This window comes from Aquarana catesbeiana, linkage group LG07 (genome assembly GCF_042186555.1).
Source record: "Aquarana catesbeiana isolate 2022-GZ linkage group LG07, ASM4218655v1, whole genome shotgun sequence".
Classification (NCBI taxonomy): domain Eukaryota; kingdom Metazoa; phylum Chordata; class Amphibia; order Anura; family Ranidae; genus Aquarana; species Aquarana catesbeiana.
The window spans coordinates 179,280,724-179,307,563 of record NC_133330.1 but is presented as its reverse complement, the minus strand read 5'-3'; positions in this window follow the sequence as shown (position 1 = coordinate 179,307,563).

The following is a 26,840-nucleotide window of genomic DNA, read 5'->3' as shown; positions in this document are numbered from 1 at the left end:
TCTCCACTAGAGTATCTATGTTTAGATATTTAGTTGTTGCCCTCTACTGAGCTGATCAAGAACCCCAAATAAAAAAAAGAAAAAAAAAGAAAAAGGCCCAAAAAGCTCCTAGATATCTACATGCCAAATATCCGCAGTATTTTCTCTACTCTGGCCCGGAGAAAAAAGGAGGGGTATCTGTCTGTTTCTCTAAACAGACCCCTTTCACACCCATTACTATAGTCAAGGACAAAAAAGGTTGATACGTTATGGCGGTGGGACGCCTTCACGACCAATTGGTTTTGTTCATTTCTTATTATGCCCCGAATTCTGGACAGGTGGAGTTCTTTAGCAAGTTGTTTGAGGTATTGTTGCCTTGGGTACAGGGACAGGTGATCCTGGGCGGGGACAGTAATATTCCACTAGATCGAATCATGGATATATCGAACCCCATAAAAACGATTCTTAAGCGGGCACCCAATAGTAGCCGTAAAGTTGCACACCTTCTCCACCTATATGACCTGATTGATGCCTGGCGGGAGACAAATCCCTCCACTAGAGATTATACGCACTATTCACAGGTACATCATACCTATTCTTGCATAGACCACTTTTTTGTGCATACTTCTTTGCTCTCATTCATAACATCGGTAAACATTCTGTCCACTCCCTGGTCAGACCACTCCCCGATTAAACTGTCACTATCAGGCCTTTGGACTAAACCACACCCCTCTCCATGGTGCTTGAATGTAGCTTTATTGAATGATCCCATAATATATGCTGAAATCAAGAAGGAGTTACAGGCCTATTTTCGGCAGAACACATTGTCCGATTTGTCCCCCCCCGATAATTTGGGCAGCTCACAAAGCTACTATACGGGGTAAACTTATACAATTAGCAGCCAGGACCAAAAGAACCCGGGAGCAGATGATTAAACAATTAGAAGCAGACCTAGACAGACTTATGAAAGAGCAGTGTCAGGACCCTCAGGTAGACATTAGACATAGGATAGATGAAGCTAGATTGGCACTAAACCTCAGTCTTACTACCCAAGCAGAAAAACGCATTCGCTGGTCAAGAGATAAATACTACACAATGGGGGATAAACAAAGCGCAATGCTAACCAAGAAATTAGTACCCCACATAATTATACACCCACTTTGCCCTAATTGAGACTACCTATGGGACACCCTACACAAAACCCTGAAATGATCATCAGGGAATTTCATAGGTTTTACACTAAATTGTATAGCAAGCTGGATCATTTACTTCACACAAAGGCGGAAGCCTTTTTTTGAGATATTCCACTGCCCCAGTTTACAAGCACCCATAAAGAGCTTATGGAGAAAGAATTCAAAGAAGCTGAAAATAAAATGGCTATAAAAACTATTCACCCTTCTAAAGCTCCGGGCCCAGGTGGCTTCTCGGCACATTATTATAGGAAATACCAAGAAATCCTGCTTCCCCATCTGTGCTCCTATTTTAATTGACCTGAGAAAGGGAAATAGTATTCCAAAACACGAAAATGCAGCATACATACATGTTATACCGAAACCAGGTAAAGATAATGGAGAATGCTCCAACTACCATCCAATTTCCCTAATAAACATTGATTTAAAAATAATGACAAAAGTACTTGCCCTTAGATTGAATTACATTCTTCCACAATACATTCACCTAGACCAGGCGGGCTTTGTCCCCGGTCACCAGACATCAGGTCAGACCCGCAGAATCATAGATATAATTTCAGCCATTCATTCTGACTGGGATCATAAAGGACCCAGATGGGGGATGCTGCTCTCATTGGATATCCACAAGGCATTTGATTTCCTGTCCTGGGATTATCTGTTTTATGTCCTGTCCCGATACGGATTCGGAAAATGTTTTTTGGCCCTCCTTCAAACGCTGTACGATACACCAACTGCATCTTTGATGCTTAGGGGATACTCCTCCTGGTCCTTAAATATTTGCAGCGGAACTCGACAGGGATGTCCGTTAGCCCCACTGTTATTCGTTCTAGCAATAGAACCACTTGCAATAAAGATCTGTAACTGTCCAGATATTAAGGGTATAGAATGCGGTGATAGGGAGCATAAGTGTATACTCTTTGCTGATGATATCCTGATGGTTTTATCGTTGCCTATCACCTTTCTCCCCAAACTATATGCAATACTACAAACTTTTTCAGCAATTTCAGGTCTTAAAATTAATCAGGACATATCAAAGGCATTGAACATCTCCCTGCTGAACTCCACTCAGAAAGTCCTTGAACAGACCCACCAATTTTGCTGGGAAATGGAAGCTCTACCTTACCTAGGGATAAACTTGACCCCTTCCTTTCATACCCTATACTCACATAACTACCCTGCTTTATATAGATGTTTAATAGCAGACCTGTGCAAATGGCAAATCCATCCTCCGTTGTGGTTTGGCAGACTACACTCCTTGAAAATGAACATTCTTCCAAGACTTTTGTACTTGTTTCGTACTTTGCCAGTGATGCTCAATAGATCTGACCTGTTAACATTTCAAAAAAAGCTTTTTCAGTATATATGGGGTGACAAAAGGCCCAGGGTGAACAGGCACACTTTGTTCACACCAAAACAGAAGGGGGGTCTCGGACTTCCTAATTTGCAAAAATAATATTACGCAGCCCAACTAGCTCAACTCACCAAATTTCATTCTCAACAACCCCAGTCACCGTGGATGTCAATGAAACCTACTTCCTGTTACCCCAAACCAATTTCACATATCATGTGGTTGCCAATGAAGGAAAGGCCGACGATATTATGTCCCTCCCTCTCCTTATCCCTAGATATATGGGATAGATCGACAAGGACCCACAGATTTAAATCACCCCACAACCCATTAGCCCCCCTTTCGCGAAATAAGGAGTTCATCCCGGGCCTCAACCCCTCTGCTTTTACATGGTGGTCCAACAAGGGCTTATTGCGGATTGCAGACTTCTGCGACCATAAGGGTATGCTATCCAAGAGACTACTGATAGACAAATACTGATTGCCGGGTTCAGAACTTTTTAGATATACTCAAATATGCCATTATATGTGAACCCTATCACGCAAAGGGGACCTTACCACTAAGTCACCTATGAAAAATATGTGTAGCCAATATGACAAAATTTGTGGTCACATATCAGCAATTTATACTATTTTAACATATGTGTCAGAAAAACTGACTTATATGACCCAATGGGAACAAGATATCCAGGAGACCCTGGAGCTAGAGGAATGGCACTCGATAGCAATGGCAGCTTCTAGGTCACTGATCAACACTTCAATAGTAGAAGCGAATTACAAGGTTTTATTGAGGTGGTACTTGGTGCCAGCAAGATTAGCCGCTTTCGTTCCGGGAGCTTCTTCAAAGTGCTTTCGGGGTTGTGGTCAGGAAGGGACAGTATACCATATATGGTGGCAATGCCCCAAAGTATGAAGATTTTTGATCAGGGTCTATAATTTCATTTATACCCTTACCCAGATCAACCTGACCAGGTCCCCAAAGCATGCACTCCTGGGATGCAAGGTAGAAGAAGCCTCCAAAGCCCAAAGACGGCTCCTTACGTTCATATTCGTATCGGCTAAAATCACAATAGCAAGGAACTGGAAGTCAGCAGTCATACCAATTGACCATGTTAAACGTAAACTTTCTTGGCTCATGTTAAATGAGAGACTGACGGCTATGATGCAGGTTAAAATGAAGCAGTTTAATAAAACATAGGACCCTTGGATTGGATAGTTGACAAATGACCCCCGGACAGTCTCTGATTAGGGATTTTCCTAGGAGATAGACCAGAGCGTGGAGTCTTCCCCCTTCTCCTTTTAACCCCCCTGTATTCCATACCCTTGGACCTCCCTCTCCCACCGTCTTTCTTCCCCCCTTTCTTGAGACCCAGGTGTTGTTAGGCCCGAAGTCCGCCCTCTGAGGTTCAAAGGAGTGGGATATCCTGGCTCCCTATTGGGGTAGCCGGGGTCTCCTGGGGTGGAGGACATACTGTGGTAACCATACCATAGAATTGTTGAAAGGATAAGGGGTATAGTGCTAAGTATAACATGGATGGTTCACTAAACAACGTGTATACTGATTTCACTACTAGGATACTAGTTGAGCAAAGAAATATAACAGAGATCTTTATACCCTACCTCAATGGTATAGAAGGCAGATTGTCAGTATTTAATTTGTATGCTACACTGTCTATGATAACAATATACTGTTAAAAGTCAATGCCATGGTTCTTATTCTGTACTGTGCAAAAAACTTGAACAAAAACTATTGAAAACTAAAAAAGAAAAACTGAAATATCACATGGTCCTAAGAATTCAGACCCTTTGCTCAGTATTTAGTAGAAGCACCCTTTTGATCTAATACAGCCATGAGTCTTTTTGGGAAAGATGCAACATGTTTTTCACGCCTGGATTTGGAAATCCTCTGCCATTACTCCTTGCAGATCCTCTCCAGTTCTGTCAGGCTGGATGGTAAACATTGGTGGACAGCCATTTTTAGGTCTCTCCAGAGATGCTCAATTGGGTTTAAGTCAGGGCTCTGGCTGGGCCATTCAAGAACAGTCCAGAAGAGTTGTGAAGCCACTCCTTCATTATTTTAGCTCTGTGCTTATGGTCATTGTCTTGTTGGAAGGTAAACCTTTGGCCCAGTCTGAGGTCCTGAGCACTCTGGAGAAGGATATCCCTGTACTTGGCCGCATTCATCTTTCCCTCGATTGCAACCAGTCGTCCTGTCCCTGCAGCTGAAAAACACCCCCACAGCATGATGCTGCCACCACCATACCGCTTAGAATTAAGGCCAAAAAGTTCTATCTTGGTCTCATCAGACCAGAGAATCTTATTTCTCACCATCTTGGAGTCCTTCAGGCTTTTTTTAGCAAACTTCATGCGGGCTTTCATGTGTCTTGCACTGAGGAGAGGCTTCCGTCGGGCCACTCTGCCATAAAGTTCCGACTGGTGGAGGGCTACAGTGATGGTTGACTTTCTACAACTTCCTCCAATCTCCCGACTTCATCTCTGCAACTCAGCCACGGTGATCTTTGGGTTCTTCTTTACCTCTCTCACCAAGGCTCTTCTCCCCCGATAGCTCAGTTTGACCGGACGGCCAGCTCTAGGAAGGGTTCTGGTTGTCCCAAACGTCTTCCATTTAAGGATTATGGAGGCCACTGTGCTCTTAGGAACCTTAAGTGCAGTAGAAATTTTTTTGTAACCTTGGCCAGATCTGTGCCTTGCCACAATTCTGTCTCTGAGCTCTTCATGCAGTTCCTTTGACCTCATGATTCTCATTTGCTCTGACATGCACTGTGTAAGGTCTTATATAGACAGGTGTGTGGCTTTCCTAAACAAGTCCAAACAGTATAATCAAACACAGCTGGACTCAAATGAAGGTGTAGAACCATCTCAAGTGTGGCAGGCACAGCACTATGAAGTGCCTTATGTGCTGTGGCATTAAAAGAATTTTAATCTCTGACCTTTTAGTCCAAACAAGACTATCTCTTACTTTATAATTCCTCTAGCACCGTTCTATGGAAGCAGTAGGTTTAAAGAGCACACCAAACCTCTATGATATCTTCTTTATTAACTTCAGCTTTTCTTCATATATAACACTAACAATTTAGCAGCAGGCAGTGCATGTACAAACATGTGTTGAATAAAGTATAACAAAAATGGCGGTTCAACTGTTCGATCTTGTCATTCTACATAAAATGGTAAATGTATTTCTCTCTTCAGTATCTGTGCTTTCACTTTAAAGTACCTTAGACACTTTATGATCTCTCTAAGAGGTATATCTGAGGCTTAAGAAATAGTTTTACTTGTTTGATATTGCAATTTGCAGTTTGCACGCTTGTTTGCTTGTTTGAACGTTTGCTGTGATGTTTGTTTGCTTGGTGGAACTATACTACTAGTTCAGTATACAGTTCTAATCACATTATTTAACAATAGTAATATATATAACTGTATTAAATACCTATTTTGGCCACTTGCTTCCATAAAGCTTAACTCTGGCTGGATCTGTAATCTGTTCAGGTCCACTCTCTCTGTTGTAATGAGATCTAGCAATGTGCTGGGTAATTTCCAGACATAATAATAGGTGTAAGGCTGGCTGTGATTGGCCAAGACTCTTGCTCAGTGTGAGTTTGGCTGTGATTGGCAAAACTCCTGAGAGTCACAAAGGCTTAACTCTATGCTTTCTGGCTTCAATTCTGCTGTGTCTTTGAGCTTACCTTTACTGTCATATAATAAATCTTAAAAGGCACATGTTTCTCGTTTGCTTCTGTGAACACAATATACAACTGTTATATGACATCCATATATAAAGTTACAGTAAATAACTCTGCTTTTATCTCTCACATGTGAGCATATAAACTGTATTAAGGTTTTTAGCAGGTCTAGCTGTATATGCATGTAAGTCACATTGGCAACCTAGGACAGGTCTTAGCTGGCCAGCTACATCAAGGATGATCAGAAGAAATGGACAGCACCTGAGTTAAATATATGAGTGTCACAGCAAAGGGTCTGAATACTTAGGACCATGTGATATTTCAGTTTTTCTTTTATAAGAAATCTGCAAAAATGTCAACAATTCTGTGTTTTTCTGTCAATATGGGGTTCTGTGTGTACATTAATGAGGAAAAAAAATGAACTTAAATGATTTTAGCAAATGGCTGCAATATAACAAAGAGTGAAAAATTTAAGGGGGTCTGAATACTTTCCGTCCCCACTGTACATATATATTTTATCTACTGTATATGCTGATCATGTTATTCACGATGCTGTAACATAGTTGGTCTTATGTGGCTTTACACCTTAGGTGATTAATTTAGTGACTATTTGTAGATTTTTTTGTTGGCTTATTCCATTTCCAACCACGCCCTTGATTACTCAGGTATGGAGTGTCAGTATTCTAGGCTCAAGGATACTATGTCTTGTACTTTATGCTTTGCATCAACCTCTTATGCCTAATTCTAAGTGGACTTAAAGTCATTGTTCATACTTCATACTGTATATTTTTTTATAGGTTTAATCTTTAATGGGATGCAATGGATGTTACTCCCCCCATGTGTTGCCCCTGGGTTTCCTAGCCAGGCGTTGTTGATGTGTATGGGCTGTACATATGGACTTGAACTAAATGATTATGAAGTTTTGTTGTTTCACATGTCATATTTTGTGATATTTACTTATAAGACCTGCGCATTATATTATTTGCAGATGTAATGGTGACTATTTTCTGATTTTTCCTCTGTGCTGAGTATGCATTAAAACAAGAAGGGAATCTATTTAGGTAAATCGATTGATAGAAGGATGCAAATCCTAAAGGTGTCCAGCTTATTTTCATTGGGAGGTCGGATATGATGTTTCCATGATTAATGAAAGTGAGGCTTGGTTGGCTCTTTGAAGTGCTAGAAGTCAAATCGAGGCTTGTTTTACTCTGTTTACGCATGTACGATATGATGTTTTTATGTTTAATGAAAGTGAGGCTTGGTTGTCTCTTTGAAGCTTTAGGAGTCAAATCGAGGCTTGGTTTGCTTTGTTTACTTATTTAAGGAGATGACGCAGCACATCGCCTGTGCCCCAGGACAACGTCAATCTGTGACAAAACTAGTAGGGCGGACGACGCGCTGACGTCATTGCGACATACGGAGTCCCAAAAGCGCAGGCGATTTTAAGCTATCTGTACCGGCCGGTATATCTTTTTATATCATCTTTTTTCTGAGTGGGATATCTGTGAGCCTATGAAAACGAGGGGCACAGGAGAGAGAGTGTTTACAGGATCCTGGTGTACCGAGAAGCCCAAAGGCCCTGGCGTGGTAAAACAGCCACAGGCATTTTTTGACCTCTTGCAGGTCAGATCTATCTGGTAAGCAGACATCCTTCCTTTGGTGATGGTCACATGCGGTGTTGGTATCATATAGGACTTGGAATAACCAGAATATCCTATGAACTGTGATTTAAGAATCTGAGTGTATGAGGCTTCTATCTTTGCACCATCTTAATCCTGCACTTGCCCCTCTTTACCTCACAAGATTGTGTTGGATTGGATGCTCATCCTCTGATGTGAAAATTTACTGTTGAATGAGGAATTTTAAAAGTGTATTTATCAATATTATGCTGATATGCGTATGAATAGTATGCTTTACTAAATTTTTAAGTGCGACTCTGTTTTTATACTCACGTACAGTGTTCTGACTCAACTACAAGGCCATAAACTTTATCCCCAGCTTCATATAGGGCTTACATGACCTGGTGTTCTATTTATCCCTAGCATCAATTCAGACAGCTTAACTCAATGAATAACTCACTCTTGAAGAGACAGATGATTAATCCTTTTGAATGTTCTGTTTAATGATGGATATTCATAGGTAGAAAAACGTTGGTGTTGTAAGGCACATGTAAAGATGTTACAGCAATGATGGTATACTGAGCAATGAACCAGAGAGAGGAAGGGGAGGGGATATACAGAACTACGGTGGGAGAGAGAGTTCAGTTAGACAGAAGGGAACAGAACTTAAAGACACAGAACGATAATAAATCACATAGTGTAACACAACATACAGTATTGTATGCACTCAATACTTGGTTGGGGTTTCTTTTGCATGAATTACTGCATCAATGCAGCAAGGCATGGATTCAATCAGCCTGTGGCACTGCTGAGGAGTTATGGAAGCCCAGGTTGCTTTGATAGTGGCCATCAGCTCATCTGCATTGTTGGGTCTGGTGTCTATCATCTTTCTTTTGACAGTACCCCACAGATTCACTGTGGGGTTTAGGTCAGGCAAGTTTGTTGGCCAATCAAGCACAGTGAAACCATGATCATTAAACCAGGTATTTGTACTTTTGGCAGTGTGGGCAGGCTCCAATTCCTGTTGGCAAATGAAATCACAGAAACCTCATGCAACTTGGATTCTGTGCCTCTCCACTTTTCTCTCCAGACTCTGAGACCTTGATTACCAAATGAAATGCAAAATTTTCCACAGTCCGTGATGATTTGGGGAGCCATGTCATCTGCTGGTGTTGGTCCACTGTGTTTTATCAAGTCCAAAGTCAGTGCAGCCGCCTACCAGGAAATTCTAGAGCACATCATGCAAATAGTGTATGCATTACTAGGATTCTGAACTTGTGTGGAAAGGATTCTAGGGTTAGAATGACTAGGGAAGGAGTGGGATTAGATATAATTCCCGTAATTTCTGAAATGAAAGACAATTCTTTTTTTCAGAAGGGGTAAATGTGGAGACACCATCTCTTGTATGTTGATGATTTAACAAACTTGTCTTTGTTCCGAAATGGATTGTACATAAGAGTTATTCCTTTCATTTTGGGGGAGTTGGATGTCCAAAAGGAATTTTTGGATGGAATTTTAACAGTTGGGATATGTTGTTTTTGCAAGTATGAGGCTATATGCCTATATGTATATGCACTTTGTGACCATATAAGGTGTCTAGATTGTATAGTTGGGAAAGAAAGAAGTTGGTCATTATGCATTATGTCAGGTCACCTGAGGCCAGGTGACAGATGCACACCGTTGGGGTCAGGAGTGCACCGCTATGGTAGTGGCCCCTATGGCTGACTGCTGCGGATGGAGCTCTGGGTGGTTTAGAAAAGTAGGTCCACTGGAGCACCAACACAGAGTCTAAGAGCCAGCAGGTGTTCACCAGAGCGTCTAGTGGTGAGGATGGACTGCTCTGCAACTGGCTCCAGGTCAACAAGGGATAGTCAGGAGATAAGCCAAAGGTCGGGGCAACTTGCAGACAAGGATAAACAGAGAATACCCCAAAGGTCAGGGTAACAAACAGGCAGGGATAGTCAAAGAACAAGCCAAGATCGATAACAGAAACAGATGTAGAGCACACGGCAAGCAGGAGACAGGAAACTAAACACACAATATTGCTCAGGCAAGGCAGGCTTGGACAGCACAGTGTTAAATAGTGAATCCTGTAGAGGCTAGGGTGGAGCCACACTGAGGGAAGATTACTTAACCATGCAGGTGTGAAAGTGCAGCCCAAGGCTGACACACAGACCAGATAAGCAGACAGACAGGATATGAAGATATTACTGCCAATTCATGACAGTACCCCCCTCTTACAAGGCCTCCCCCTCCTCTGCTTGGGACCAGGCTTGGAGGAGAGCTTCAAATGGAACTTCCTCAGCAGCTGAGATGCGAAGATTTCTTTTTGCTTACAAACATTTTTATTGAGATAATAAAGACAGATACAGGAAAATATAACGAACATTGAGAGTGCTATACATGACTAAAATCGCAATATTTCTAATCCTTTGTCTGACTCGAGTACAGGTATTAAAGCCGATTTGAACTATCACTCTCTATGCGTTAGTATATAGAACCAATACTAATAACAATAACTAAAAGGAAAACTAAAAAAATAACAAATATCTGTGCATAAGTCATTATAGGCATACTACTGCATTTCATAGTTCGGCATAACACCTGAAGTCACATAACCCTAGGTTACTTTGGTGGTGATAGTACTTGTATCTATCCTGGGTCAGAGTTACTTTGGCCCATCTAGTTGTGTAACCAGGCATAGGAGAAGAGAATCTGCCCCTAATAATGATCTATGGAGCAGGCCAAGAGCCCCATTTGCGTTAAAAAATGTGCATGGAGTCCATGAGAGTGTGGTGTATTTGTTCCATTAATTTGATAGACTCAATACGAAGAAGCACCTGGGACCATGGAACTGTAGGGGTTCGCCAGTTCAGGGCTATTGCCCAGTGAATAGTGCTAAATAGTGTGTGAACCAGCTTTTGATCTGGGGGGGGGGGCTCTGGAAGATCTGCAAACAGAATACACATTTGGTATGTCAAGGTGATATGTGTTCCAGTTATTTGAAGCATCTTTGCAGCCATCTGTTGCCAAAGAGATCTTAGGGCCTTAGAGCTCCAGAAGGTATGGAGGAGCGTTCCCCTTTCACCACATTCCCTGAAACATGTGTCTGGAATGGTAGGATAAATCCTATGAATTCTAACAGGGGTGTAATACCATCTGGTGTGCAGTTTTACCACGGTTTCCTTAATGATAACCGAGCGAGTACACTTATGCATATCAGTAACCATGTCCAGCCAATCCTCAGCAGGAAACACTTGACCCGTCTCCGCCTCCCACCCTAGCATTTCCGGGGACTTTGCCTTGGTGTGGTGGTCATTGAGGTGTAGGTATATGGTAGAAATTGTCCCTCTATCTCTTGACCCCTCGTGACACAGGTTTTCAAAGGGTGTTCTAGCTTCATCTCTTACTTGGGTGAGGGTGTTTTGGAAGAAGTGGCGGATCTAAAGGTATTTGCAAAATTCAGAGTTAGGTATGGTATAATTTTGATGTAGGTGTTCAAAAGAACAAAAGGTGGTGCCCTGTAGCAATGAGTGCAAAGTCACTAGGCCTTGCGAGGACCAGTGCATAAATTCCAATTCTGCATTAAAGGCCGCAGGGAAGTTAGGGTCGCCCAAAAAGGAGGTCAATAGGGAAGGCTTAGAGAGAAGCCCAAACTTTTCCTTGTAGAGGGTCCAGAGATAGAGGGATTGGCTAACGATTCTATTAAGCTGGACAATATCTCTCTGGCTTGCTGCGTTTGACCACAAAAGGTCCGGTAGTTAAAATGGCTTAATCAAAGCCCTTTCAAATTGGAGCCATAGTATATTAGTTGGGGATGTATGCTATTGTGCTAATTGTATTAACCTTGCTACCAGGTAATATTTCCATAGGTCTGGGCAACCCAGGCCCCCCCCTGTTTTGGGAACTATACATCAATATTCTACCCAGGCGAGGTTTTTTGCCTTGCCAGATGTCAGAAACCATGAAATTAGACCGAGACAGAAATACAGTTAAATCACACTTGTTTAATAATAAAAGTAAAAAGAACAAATATAGTTAAAACGTAGCCAGAGTTCAGTAACCAGAACGGATAGTCAGCCAAGCCAGAAGTCAGGGATCAAAGTAGTGGAACAGCACGCAGGATCTGGAGCCAGAAGGGATGTCAGCAAAGCCAGTCTTTAAACAGGAATGCAGGAGATGTTTCTTGTGATGTTGACCAAGGCAGAGACCCTCTGGACTGGACAGCTTAAGTAGGCAGGATATGAGCAACAGCTGAGTAACTGTGGAGAGAGATGTGAGCTGGCAATTAGCCGACAGCTGAGTGGCCAGCTCAGAGAAGGAAGGGCTGAGTCCAGCCCTGACAGTACCCCCTCCTCAATGACCCCTCCCCCTCGGAGGACCACCAGGCTTGAGGGGAAAACATCTTTGGAAATCAAGGAGGAGGACAAGGGGAATATATGTCTGAGGATGAGACCTAAGAACGTTCCTCCGGACCGTACTCCTTCCAATGCACCAGGTACTGTACGTGCACATGGAACCTACGGGAGTCAACAATGGACTGTACTTCATACTCCTCATGGTTCTCAACCTGTACAGGGTGAGGACATGGCACCGAGGTGGTAAAGCAGTTGCAGACCAAAGGTTTTAATAAGGAGACATGAAATACATTTGAAATACGCATATTAGAAGGAATGTCTAATGCGTAAGCCACTGCTTTAATTCTGTAAAGAATACGGAAAGGCCCAACAAACCGAGGTGCAAACTTCAGTGAGGGAACACAAAGATGAAGGTTGCGAGATGACAGCCAACTTGGTAGGAAGGCGCAGGAAGGCTTCTGCGGTCAGCATGGCGTCTGTACCTATCATTAGCATGATGCAAAGCCTCTTGGACTTGTGCCCAAGTGGAACGAAGACCACGGAGATGCTCCTCTAATGCAGGAATACTCTGCGGAACAAACAAGTCAGGCAACACGGAAAGTTGGAAACCATAATTCACCATAAACGGGGACAATCAAGCAGAATTCAAGGCACTATTGTGAGCAAACTCTGCCCACAGTAATAGGTCTGACCAGTTGTTATGATGGTCAGAAATATAGCAACATAGGAATTGCTCCAAGGACTGATGGCTTGTTCTGCGACCCCATTAGACTGCGGTTGATATGGAGAGGAGAAAGCAAGCTGAATTCACAACTGTGCACAAAAGGCTCGCCAGAACCGGGACACAAACTGACTACCCCTGTCCAAAACAATCACCTTGGGTAGCCCATGTAAGCGAAAGATCATCCAAGCAAAAATGGAAGCCAGTTCCTTAGAAGTGGGCAACTTCTTAAGTGGAATACAATGACACATCTTTGAGAACCAGTCAACCACCATAAGGATAACTGTGTTGCCCTGGGAGTTGGATAACGCCACAATTAATTCCATAGACAGGTGGGTCCAGGGCCTCTCTCCATTGGGTATGGGTTGTAGGAGGCCCACTGGAAGGTGTCGTGGAGTCTTACACTGAGCACACACGGAACAGGCAGCTATGAAGGCAGTTACATCAGCACGTAGACTAGGCCACCAGAATTGTTGGAAAATGGCCCAAATGAGTTGATTCCTCCCAGGGTGGCCAGCTGCCTTGGGAGAATGGTAAGTCTGGAGCACAGCAGTATGGAGACTCTCTGGGACAAAGCAGCAGTCACAAGGTTTCTCAGGCAGAGCATGGACCTGAGCAGCAAGAATTTTGTCACCCAAAGGAGAAGTGAGACTGGTGTGAACCGTAGCCAGAATATGATCAAGAAGAATCGCAGGAACCGGAACCAACTCCAACTTGAAAGTGGAGGAAAATTGTCGTGACAAGGTGTCAGCCCTTACATTCTTAGTACCGGGTAAGAATGAGACAATGTAATTTAAACTTGACAGGAAAAGAGCCCATCGTGCCCTTCTGGGAGAGAGGCATTTAGCCTCAGACAAGAATGTGAGATTCTTATGGTCAGTAAGAATGAGAACCGGTACAATAGTACCTTCGAGGAGATGTCTCCATTCTTTCAGGGTTAAAATGAATGCCAACAGCTCTCTGTCACCAATCTTGTAATTGCACTCCGTGGGTGACAATCTCTTGGAAAAGTAGCCACAAGGGTGCATAGCGCTCTCAGAGGTAGGACGTTGAGATAGAAGGGAGCCAACTCCAGTCTCAGAAGCATCAACCTTAAGGATAAAAGGTAACGTAGGATCAGGATGTGCCAACACAGGAGCAGAAACAAAAGCAGCCTTGAGACTCTCAAAGGCCTTAATGGACTAGGGAGACTAACTCTTTGGGTTACCGTCCTTTCTTGTCATATCAGTCAGGGGCTTGACCAGAGACAAGAAGTTAGGAATAAACTTCCAATAATAGTTGGCAAGAAAACGCTGCAGAGGACGTAAACCAACGGGTTGGGGCCACTGTAGGACTGCTGAAAGTTTCTCTGGGTCCATCAAAAAAACAGCAGTGGAAATGACATAACCCAGGAATTTAACCTGTTCATGATGGAATTCGCACTTCTCCAATTTACAATAGAGATTGTTCTCACTTAGTTTCTGAAGAACACGACAGACATCTGTGTGGTGGCTCTCCAGGGACTTGGAAAATATGAGGATATCTTCGAGATAAACCACCACACATAACTGCAACAAATGATTGAGACCTCTATAATCAATACAAGGTCTCACTTCACCACTCTTCTTCTTCACAAAGAAGAAACCAGTGCCAGCAGGAGACGAGGATTTGCGGATGAAACCTCGAGAAAGTGTATCTGCAACATACTCCTCCATGGCCTTATCCTCCAAGACCGACAAAGGGTAAACCCGGCCACAAGGGGGTATAGCCCCAGGTTGAAGGTCAATTGCGCAATGATATGGCCGGTGTGGAGACAAACTACTGGCTTGACCTGTGTCAACGACATCACTAAAATCGCGGTACTCCTCTGGCAGGGAGGAGAGTGAAGAAGTGCACAGAACCTTGGCTACCTTCTGGAAGCAAGTCTCACTGCATTGTGGTGACCAGGAGAGAACCTCAGTATGGAGCCAATCAAAAGAGGGGTTGTGCCTCTGTAACCAAGGATAACCAATAACCAGCGGAAACTTGGGTGAGGAAATAACTTGGAATTAGATTATCTCATGGTGAAGAGCCCCTATGGCCATGGACAATGGAACCATCTCATGATACACATGGGCAGGCTGTAGAGGTCTCCCATCAAGAGCCTCAATGGCAAGTGGAGTGTCACGCAGCTGCAGCTGCAGCAGCAGCAGAATTGAGTGCTTTGATTCAAAGGCAGCATCAATGAACAGGCCTGCAGCCCCAGAGTTGATTAGAACCTGTATCTCGATGGATGACTCAGCCCAAGAAAGGGTAACCGAAACCAGGGGCTTATCCTTCTGGATAACTGGGGATGAAACAACGCCACCTAAAGTCTGTCCATGACAGGACCTTAAGGTTTGGGTGTTCACTGGACAGGTAGGACAAGACTTCAAAAAGTGACCTGCCTGGCCACGATAAAGGCACAATCTCTCCCTCCTCCTAAAGGCTCTCTCATCCGCAGAGAGAGGCATGAAACCCAAGTGCATGGGTTCACCTTCACTGACCAACTCGGTACCAGGAGGCATGGGAGGTGAGGGAGGCACGGGTGGGACTGCAAAGCTCAGAGACAAATGTACAGGAGGCTTCCGCAAGCGCTCCTTAAAAGAGAGTCTCTGAGTCTGGAGTCAATGAGGATGGGAAACGTGATAAACTTCTCCAGCTCAGTGGATATATCTCGGGCTGCCATCTCATTCTTGATGGTATCCAAGAGACCATGAGATAAAGCAGCCACGAGGGCCTCATTGTTCCACCTGACCTCTGCTGCCAGAGTACGGAATTTAATGGCGTAGTCGGCAATAGTTCTCATACTCTGTTCGATGGACATGAGGCACTTGGCAGCAGAAGCAGAGCGTGCAGGAATATCAAATACCCTTTTAAACGAAGCCACAAACTCAGGGTAGCACAAGACAACAGGTTTTTGCATCTCCCATAGAGAGTTTGCCCAGGCCAAGGTTCTCTCAGAAAGCAAAGATATCACAAAACCTACTTTGCTTCTGTCCGTGGGAAACACCAGGGGCAGCATCTCAAAGTATATCTCAACCTGTTTGAGAAACCCTCTTAATTGGACTGGATCACCCCCAAATCGCTGGGGAAGCAGAGCAGAACCAGACATAATTCTTATAGAAGTAACACTCGAGGTGGGTGCCTGCACAGAGACTGGTGCAGCAGCAGGGTTGGCCTGCAACATAAGTTGTACCGGGGTGGCCACAGTGGGAGATTCCAGGTGAGCCGGGCAACTCAGGAGCGTTTGTAAAGCCATGGTGAACTGATCCATGCGGTGATCCAGTTCATTCAGTCTGGAAAAAATATTACCAACAAGTGGATTGACTGCATCTTCTGAATTCATGGCCTTCGCCGAATGTCAGAAACCATGAAATTAGACCAACACAGAAGTACAGTTAAATCACACTTGTTTAATAACAAAAGTAAAAAGAACAAACGTAGTCAAAACGTAGCCCGAATTCAGTAACCGGAATGGATAGTCAGCCAAGCCAGAAGTCAGGGATCAAAGTAGTGGAACAGCAAGCAGGATCTGGAGCCAGAAGGGATGTCAGCAAAGCCAGTCTTTAAACAGGAACACAGGAGATGTTTCTTGTGATGTTGATAAAGGCGAAGGCAGAGACCCTCTGGACTGGACGGCTTAAGTAGGCAGGACTGACGAGCAGGATATGAACAAAAGCTGAGTAACTGTGGAGAGAGATGGGAGCTGGCAATTAGCCGACAGCTGAGCGGCCAGCTCAGAGAAGGAAGGGCTGAGCCCAGTCCTGACACCAGATAAACTTCAGCAGATCAGTTTGTGTTGCTTCTAGGGTTGAACCAAGATACATATAGGGGTAAGGCTCTAAAGTAAAATAATAGTTTGTATACGGCCCAGGAAAGAGATACGATATAGGGACCATTGGGTAAACAATCTTTTGATGTTGGAGAAATCCTGGGGGTAATTGATTGTGTACATTTGCCTAAGAGATGGTGCCAAGCAGATTCCCAGGTATTGTAGGGAATCCAAGTTCCAGGAAAATTCAAACCTGTCCCTGAGAGAGGCCACCAATGGGTGTTATATGTTGATTGGCATGGCAAGCATTTAGAGGGGTTCACTCCTAATCCCAATAGGTGATAGAAGGTGGTAAGTGATTAGGCAGGGAGATTAAGGGGTCTGTTAGGAAGAGAAGGACGTCATCTGCATATAAACTTAACTTAAATTCCTGATTGTTCTTGACATATCCTCTAATGTTGGGGTTGCTGGTGATATACCCGGCCAAAGGTTCGATTGCGAGGGCAAATAAAAGAGGAGATAGGGGACAGGCAGGAAGCTTAATTCGGGGGGTTGACGGTACAAAGCCCGAAAACCATTCACAAATTCTCCTGTGAAACCAAGTTTGGATGAGACGGTGTCAAGATATGGCCAGAGGACACTAGCAAAGGCCTTGTTTATGTCTAAGCTCAAAAACAAGACCTTGCATGAGTTAATCTCTGTGTCTTGAATAACGTTGGCGGCTAGGCGTATGTTGTCTGTAATTTGTCTGGCTGGAATAAAGCCAGTTTAGGCCGGGGAAATTAAAGTTGTAATAATGAATGCTAGACGATCTGCCAATATGAGACTAAAGATCTTTAAGTCATTGTTGATAACCGATATGGGGCGGCAGTTTTGGGGGAGGGTGTAACGGTCCTTTCCTGAGTTTGGGATTATTGACATATTTGCCATAAGCATATCTGTGGGGCATGGGTCACCCCAAGAACCCGGTTAAATAGTTTAGCCATTTTAGGGATTAACAATCCTGCACATTTTTTGTAATAGAGGGCCATAAAGCCATCTGGGCCTGGGGCATGGGAGGGTTTCAAAGAGGAAATTATTGTAGCAATCTCCTCCTCTGTACAGGGTGCATTCAGGGCATGTAATTGTTCCTCATTGATCTTGGGCAGTGAAAGTGCATCTAGCCAGGATTGGGGGGAGGATGTATTGGGGGCCTGAGGGTCTGCCAGCAGTTTTTGATAATAGGAGAACAGTTGCAAAACCTCCTTGGGGTGAGAGGTGATATTTCACATAGAGTCCCGAAGCTTATATGTGTGTGTGGGTTGTATGGATTGCTTTAATTTTCTCGCAAACATGGCCGAAGCTGAGTTGCTGTACAACAGAAAGCAAGCTCTGGACCACCTGAGGGATTTTTCCATCTGCTCTGAGAGGAAGGTATCCAGGGCACTCCTCTTTTGGTTGATCTGGCTCAGCAATTCTGGAGTAGGGGTTCAGCCATGTTGGTGATAAAGTCTGTCTAGGTCCATCGTGAGGGAACAAATGTCCTTAAGTTTCTGGCGTTTCCGTGCTGAGGACATCTTCATAAGTTGTTCTCTCAGCACTACTTTATGTGCCACCCACAAGGATGCCTGGGAAATCTCACCAACCAAAGTAGTCTGTGATGAAGTCAGATATTTGGGTAAGAGCCATCCGGTCTTGGAGCATGGAGTCGTTGAGACGATAAGCCCCCATATCCTGCGAAAGACCTATACGGGAGAAAGCGCATGACACTATCTGGTGGTCCAACCAAGGACACGCATGAATCTTGGCTGAGGTAGAGTTAGCGGCCAACACCAGGGAGGAGTAAATGTAGTCCAACCTGGAGTAGCTGTTGTGGGGGTGGGAGTAAAATGTGTATTTCCGGGCCCCCACATTGTGAGCTCTCCAAGTGTCCAACATTTGGTGTGTTTTTATCTGATATTGGAGCGATTTTGGGAAGGCATTAGTGGAGATCCCTGTACGGCTCCTGTCTAGATCTGAGCGAGCTATTAGGTTAAAATCCCCACCTATCAACATATGAGGAGAATGAAACTTATCTAGTGTTTGGAAAAACTTCTGAAAAAAGGAAGCTTGGGATTCATTTGGTGCATATGCAGAGGCAATGGTGATGCATTTGGCTTGAATTTTGCCCTGAACTATCACAAAGCAGCTATCTGGGTCTCTATAAGTATTTTGGACTTCAAACATAACTGAGTTTTTATGAATATAGCAGCCCCTCGGGTCTTGGACTCATATGTGGTAAAGTAACCTTGCTGAAAAGCCCTATCAAAATACTGCGGGTGGTTACGAGAGGAGAAACGTGTCTCCTGGAGGAGAAGAATATCAGCACCCAACATTTTATAGGAACGAAAGGCCTTTCTCCTTTTGTTCGGGGGGTTAAAGCCCTTCAAGTTGTGTGTGATCAACTTAAGACCCATGTTTTTTTTTAATGGGACCAAGCATAAATTTAAGGATGAGTCCAAGATGCGAGGCCAGCCAACGTTCATCTTTGCAAACCTTACCTTTAATAACTAGTTGCCTTAATAGGCTGATGAGGTAGGCAAAACTCAAATTAGCATATATCTTCTTAACTTTAGACTTGAATGCAAATGATACTATATGCAATGTAAGTACAGAAAATAAAGAAAAAAGAAAAACATGCAGAACCAACTGCAAACTTTCATAACTGCAAACTATGCCAGCATTTGGCAGTATATTGGCTATGGGAGTCAGGGGAGTAAATTTCCACCTGACCAAGGGAACCATTATAACACGAACCAAGTGGTCCAATACTCAATTCAAGTGGTGTGGTCTGTCATAGCAGTCTAACGACTGTTGCAGGTCCAGTCCTGGAAAAAAACAGTCCCAGGTAGACTGACTAGATGGTATCCAAAATCCAGAACCGACTTGCTTGGAGTAGGGGGACAAACAACTGTGCATGACAGAACTTCCGCATGGAGTGGAGACTAATAATAAGTAACTGTGCATCCTAGCCATAAGGTGATGATGACCCCACAAGTGGGCCAGCAGAAAGAAGCGGTGAGTGGAACTTAGTATTGATTGTGGTGATCCCTCCTGGGGGAAGGTGTAGCCCAGATGGCAGATGGACGTAGGGTGGATCGCCGCATCAAGGAGGCCCAGTTTCACGAGGAGTGCTTTGCCTTTCGGGATTGTGGTGATCGCGTAGGTGGTGCCATTATGAGAAACCTGTAGCTTGAAGGGAAAACCCCAACAATATTGGATCCTAGCTGACTGGAGCACTGTTGTTATTTCTTTCATCCTCTGGCACTTGTCCAGGGTGGTAGGTGAGATATCAGGACATATTTGGACTGTGATGCCCTCTAGCTGGATATGAGGCATGTTGCATGAGGCTTGTAGGATCCCCTCTTTTATCAAAAAATCCTTCAGGCACAGCACTATATCCCTGGGGGTTCTCTCTGGAGGGGGTTTTGGGCGTAAGGCCCTGTGTATCCTGTCACAGGTTAAAGCTGCTGTGGGAGAGTCAGGGAGAAGTGACTGAAATAATTTTTGCATAGCTGGAAGCAGGTCTTTCACTGTTTCTGGGACCCTCCCTCACTCTCAGATTATTCCTCCTATTCCTGTTGTCCATGTCTTCTAGGTGGGCTTGTAACAGTTGTACTGTTTCTGTGAGGGTTTCATGGTCTTTTCTGAGGTCTGAGTGAGCAAGGTTAAGCTCATCATGCTTAGTCTCTAGCAAGTCCGTCCTAGTGCCCAGGGCAGCTATCTCCAGGGTCAGGGTATTTGCAGATTTATGTAGTTCTTATTGGAATTTCCTGGCTATCTTGTCATACATATTCAGGTGTGAAGATTTCAAATGCAGGAATCCAAGAGCTCTCCTCAGGACTGAAACCTTTATAATCCATGAGATATTTAAGAACACCTTAACAGAAGCGAGAATCCAAAATTTGACTAACCTCATACTCCTGATCATCTTCAGAGGCTGGAGCCAAGGTAGGGAGAGGACGGGAGAACTTATTGAGAACCATAGGTTTCAGAAGGGATAAATGAAAGGAGTTTGAGATCCTGAGGCTTTTAGGGATCTGGAGTTTAAAACAAAGAGGATTCAGCTTTGAAATTATATTGTAAGGACCAATGAATCTTGGGGCAAATTTCAGAGAAGGAACCTAGAGTCTGATGTTTCTGGTGGAAAGCCAGACTTTGTCTCCTGGCTGTAGAGGAGGCGGCTTATGCCTGTGAAGGTCAGCAAAACCCTTGAATTTGTTGGCAGCTGTCTGGAGGAAATCATGAACGTCAACCCACATGGAACTGAATGATTCCTGAATGGTAGCCAAAGCTGGGATGTCGGAAGAACAGGTCATAGGAAGAGGGAGCTGAGGATGTCTTCCACAAACAGTGACAAAGGGCGTCTTCTGAGAACTGACGTTCACATGATTATTGTGGGAGAACTCTGCCCAGGGGAGTTGGTACAACTGCCAGCTTTGATTGAGGTTGTTGAACCTGGGATCCAAATGAGGCCTGAAGCTGTTCAAAGTGGAAGACCAAACCTTGCAGGAATTGCATCACTTGGGTCTGATTAGACTCCTGTGTCACAAGCCTGCAGACTACGCTCTGCAGCTGGTCAATGGCAGGTAGTGGCACATCAGCCGGATCCATGGCCAGAGCAAACTGTGAGGTCACCTGAGGCCAGGTGACAGATGCACACTGTTGGGGTCAGGAGTGCACCACTATGGTAGTGGACCCTATGGCTGACTGCTGCGGATGGAACTCTGGGTGGTTCAGAAAAGCAGGTCCACTGGAGTACCAACATGGATCCCACTGGCAGCTAGAGCATAAGATTGCCCAGGGCGCAGAGTCTAAGAGCCAGAAGGTGTTCACCAGAGCCTCTAGTGGTGATGAGGATGGACTGCACTGCAACTGGCTCCAGGTCACGGCCCCTAGTGTCTCACAGCTCATGCTCACAGTAGGCTACAGGAAGATAGAGAGGAAGCAGCAGCCCATGACAACAAGGGATAGTCAGGAGATAAGCCAAAGGTCGGTGCAACTAGCAGACAAGGATAAACAGAGAACACGCCAAAGGTCAGGGTAACAAGCAGGCAGGGATAGTCAAAGAACAAGCCAAGATCGGTAACAGAAACAGACGTAGAGCACACGGCAAGCAGGAGACAGGAAATTAAACACACAATGTTGCTCGGGCAAGGCAGGCTTGGACAGCACAGTGTTAAATAGTGTATCCTGTAGAGACTAGGGTGGAGCCACGCTGAGGGAAGATTACTTAACCACTTCAGCCCTGGAAGGATTTACCCCCTTCCTGGACTGGATGTGATCCAAATATATGGCACTCAAAGCAGATATATGGAACTCTGTGCTTTGAGTGCCATATATTTGGATCACATCCAGCAGTCCTGTAGAGTAAAGGGCAATTTGTGCAGATCTTGGACTTTTTCCACTGAAAAATGGGGAATGCTTCTGCCAAAAGTTACTTAAACATGTATTTAGAACGTAAGTGTTTATGTTATAGGTTTGCAGCTATTGAAAATTTGTACTTTATATGGTACTTATATGAATTCTAAAGTGCTACATTTTGTACTTTCAGAAGTGGTGTAAATCCCTGATGAAGATTTTGCTTATGCACTTATTATTCAAAACGCATTGATATCCCTCTACTCTTTACCATCCGGTTTCGACAGGTGGTCATTCAGCAAGTAGTTGGGAAATACCACTTCCAACCCAATCCAATACATCATGCATTATTTTTAATCTTTGCATAATTATGCAACATGTTGAATTTTCTACTCATTTTGTCTTTTTTACATGTCAAAATAAAATTTCTTATATATAGAATTTTCTTCTAAAATGATTATTTCATTGCCCTAAAAATTCCAAACTAGAGGTTTTTCAAATTTTCTTAGAAGTTGAGGAGTGGATTTTTTGAGCTAGGGTTTCCATCAGTAATGTGAAAATCAGTGGGGAAAGGTGACATCCGTGCCTCGTTCCGTTCGTAATGGCAAATTAATCTGAGAAGACCCCCTCTGAGAGGACACAGTGGGATTGGAGTAGAGGCCCAGAATGGCTGATATTATAGTGCCTTAGAATCCAAATTTCATGAGGGTATGTTTCAAATAGCCCCAGTGAATCCTTTCAAATGCCTTTTCGGCGTCTAGAGTAACAAATAGAGTCAGGATATTGTTATTTTCAGTATAGTGTAGAAGGTTTGTTATTTTCCATGTGGCATCAGGGGCTTGTCTGCCCAAGGTGAAACCGACCTTTTTGGGGTGTATGAGGTGGGGCATAATGGGGGCTAGTCTCTGTCTCATTTTTTTATTCTTTATTTTGTTTTATAAAAATGTCATCATACAATAATACAAAAAACATTTTTAGTTACATCTTAAATAGTTACATAACATTTTTCTTATTTCCCACCCCCCGCCCCATCCCCCCGCACCCTACCTCATGCTTCAGGGATGGTTATGTTAGCTATTATTTTTCCCCATTTCGACCAATACCCCCTTCTGTTCTCGACTTATTGCCTCGACATACCTCCACATCTTTTTAAACTCTTTCCAACTTTCCCATTTGTCCTTTCAGTGTACCCCATCTTCTTCTTCCCAGCTAGAGTTTAAACTCTCCAGGTTGTATATTTCATTTATACCAAGTATCCAATCCCGGATGTTGGGGCTGTCAGCTTCCTGCCATTTTTGGGGTATAAGACTTTTTGCAACAGTAATCAGAATGGGGATTACAGATTTTTTATATTGTTTAACGGAGCCATCCACCCCATGGAACAAGCATGTCCAAGGGTCTTCTGGTAATACTTTTTTGGTAATTTCCTTTATTAATTGTTAAACCTCTTGCCAGTATTTTTTAATTATGGTGCAGTCCCACCACAAGTGGGCCATTGTTCCTACTGCCTTACACCCTCTCCTGCACTCCGAGGATTTCCCTGGTTGGAATTTATTTATTTTATCTGGAGTCGCATACCACCTTGCCAGGCACTTATAGTTCATCTTGAATGTCTTTGTATCTACAGCAGAACTATGTATTCATTTAATAATTTTTTCAATAGTGTGTTTATTGCTTTCGTGACCCCAATTCATTTTCCCATTTTTTGATATATGGCGGAACCCCCAGATCATCCCCAGCTCATAGTATTTTGTATATACGAGCTATATTATTCTTTTTCTTTTTTTCCCTCATACAAAGCCGCTCCAGCGCCCTATAGTCTTCCCCATATCTTATTGGGTGAGACAATTTCTTGACAAAGTCCCTTATCTGGAGGTACCGCCATCTATCAATCACCATTAAATCCATGTCAAATCTTAATTCTTGATAAGTGCATATTTTACCCATCTCTAATAAGTGTTTAATAAAGAGATGGGGAAGAAATTAGAAGGAGTGACTGGCTCTTTCCCTGGTTTAGGCAAAGTTATAATGTTTGCAGAAAGCATTTGACTAGGGAATTCGCCAGAGGACATAGCAGCGCTAAACAAATGACACAAATGTGGAGCTAAAGTGTTGTCGAACAGTTTGTAGTACTCAGCTGAGAGCCACCTGGGCCAGGGGCTTTACCATTAGGGAGTGCTGATATTGCTTGGGAGATTTCTTTGATAGAGAATGGAGCATTAAGAGATGCCAGTTGTGCAGTGGAAAGTTTGGGGAGATTCATTGTTTTTAAAAAGCTCAATATATCAGAATCAGTGGGTTGTGTTGTGTGAGTTGCTGTCTTTTAAGTTGTATAGCGTATGATAATATGCCCAAAACACATTAGCTATGTTTTTGGGGTGGAACACCTTGTCTCTTGTAGTGGGATTTAAGATGTAAGGGATATTATGTTTAGTTCTTTTTTGTTTGATTTGGTGTGCTAAAAGTTTACCAGCTTTATTACCGGCTGTAAAAAAGGTAGTGCATAATTTTAGGATCATCGTGCTGTGTTTGGCATTTAGAAAACATCCAAGATCATTCCTGGCATGAAAGATTTTGTCACTAGTTATTTGTGTGGGAATAGTTTTGTTTATCAGCTCCAATTGTTCAATTTTGTCTAATAGTTCTTTCAGCTGCTGTGTTCTCATTTGAATGAGTATACCATGGTTGAATGCCTTGTAAAGTAGCAGGGTTGCTGGGAGCGTGTCCTGGCTGCCGAGCAGCATGGGCGCTTGACTCCCGACTCTTCATCTTCACAGGGTGACAGACGCGGCTCTCAGAACCTCAGCCTGCTGATTTCCCCTCTGCTAGTGAGGGGAAGACACCTGGATAATACCATAGTATGACGCAGAGGAAACCACAGACACAGGAGCCCCGCCACCTAATGTACTTCTTCATGAAGCCACAGCACACAGCCAGCTAAGATGGGGAAGCGGCCGCTTTCCTTCTCCACAGCCTCTTGCCAGTGATCCTCTGATGGACCCAGCATCTGACATGGAGGAGTCAGCACAGGAGACCACCTTCTCCCCCTCATCTGAATGAGGTAAGGGGGCTGCTGAATCCCCAGCATCTTCACCTACTAAACTGCCCTCAGCTAAAAAGCAGTTCTGGATTCCTCTCCCTGCATTCCTCTCTGATCACAAGGAGAACTCCCCTGACACACTATCTGCCTTCCCTGCTGCAGATGTCCCTGCTACTGAGGCAGCCCTTAAAGCCATGTTGCTTTCCCTGCAAATGGGGTTACACACTGAGCTTAGATCATCAATTAACCATTTATCTACCAGAGTAGCTGGTCTGAAAGAAAAATCCCTTCAGGTGGAACAACAGATGTCCGACATGGTGGCAGCTCACAATGAAGTGGTTGATGTGCATAAGGGGCAGGCCGAGATAATCTGCAAACTGCAACTAAAAGTGGGAGACTTGGAGGATAGATGCCGCCGCAACAACATTCAATTTCAGGAGCTCATTTCATATCTGAAACAGCTTTTCTTCAAATTGTTGCCTGATCTATCATCTCAGCGTATCTCCCTGACACAGTTCCCAGGGACTGAGGAAAATGCAATTGGTTGCTCCACTACACAACTTCTAGCAGCCCTTTGGCTTCAATTCACCCTGCAACGCTCATACCTTGACGTGGTATTTGCAACGGTAAAGGTCTGGAAAGCCATCTTGCAAACCTTCCAAAGGATCCGCCAAAGAATTTCCTAAATGACTCCATTTGACTGCACTGAACCTTGTGTGCGCGGTCCTTGGGATTATTTCCTTGGTTACAGCTGGTATCCAAACCATTGGAGATTTATTTGACAATAAGGTTCTATCTTCATTCCAAACAATCCAATCCAAATAGAATATTAGCCATAAAGACTTCTTTAAATATCTACCCATCAGGGATGCCCTCCGAGATACCCTATTGACATCCTCCACCTTACCTCAGAAACTCATCCAAACCTATGAACACCCTTCTCGCTCTAGTAAGGGGATCTCTACTATCGACAAGGTCCTAGCAAGGTCCTAGCAGCTGACTTAAAACAGTCTACTAACTTAAATTCTACCAACTACCTCTATGGAACAGTAGGATCATTACCTTCAGTTCACAGCAGAAAGTCGAAGTTGGCAGCAAGAGGCGAACTTCCCACTAAAATATTCCAAATGTCTATCACACTGGGAATCAGCACTAAAAATTATTCACTTCTGGTACTACACCCTGCTTAAGTTGTTTTCTTTATATCCATCGCAATCTAATCTGTGTTGGAGGAATTGTGGATTACTAGGTTCCCTATCACATATACAGTATGGTGGAGCTGTCCAGTAATCACACCATTCTGGAAAGATGTAAATGCCCTACGCCCTTACTCATAGGACTACAAGCTTCGTTAAAGCCTCAGTGTGCTTTGCTGGGATTCGGGCTACAGATGTGGCATACTCAATTCCATCCTATGATTATGCATGCTCTCATAGCTGCAAGGTTGGCCATTGCCTGTACCTGGAAAAAAACATCTCTTCCCCCACTAGCCAGAACTTCCTGTCTATACAGAATTCCCACATGGAATTTATGTATGCTAAAGATCACCTTTCCCTACCAAAATGTCTTGCTCACTGGGCCCCCTGGCTACAAGACCCAAGATGTGCGGTTGATACCACATGAAGCTAATGTTTATTCTCACTTATACATCTCTAAATCTTACTCCCAGCAAAGATTACTCTTAACTTACTGGTTTATGACCAAAAACAAATCATCACAGCTAGGGGCTGTGGT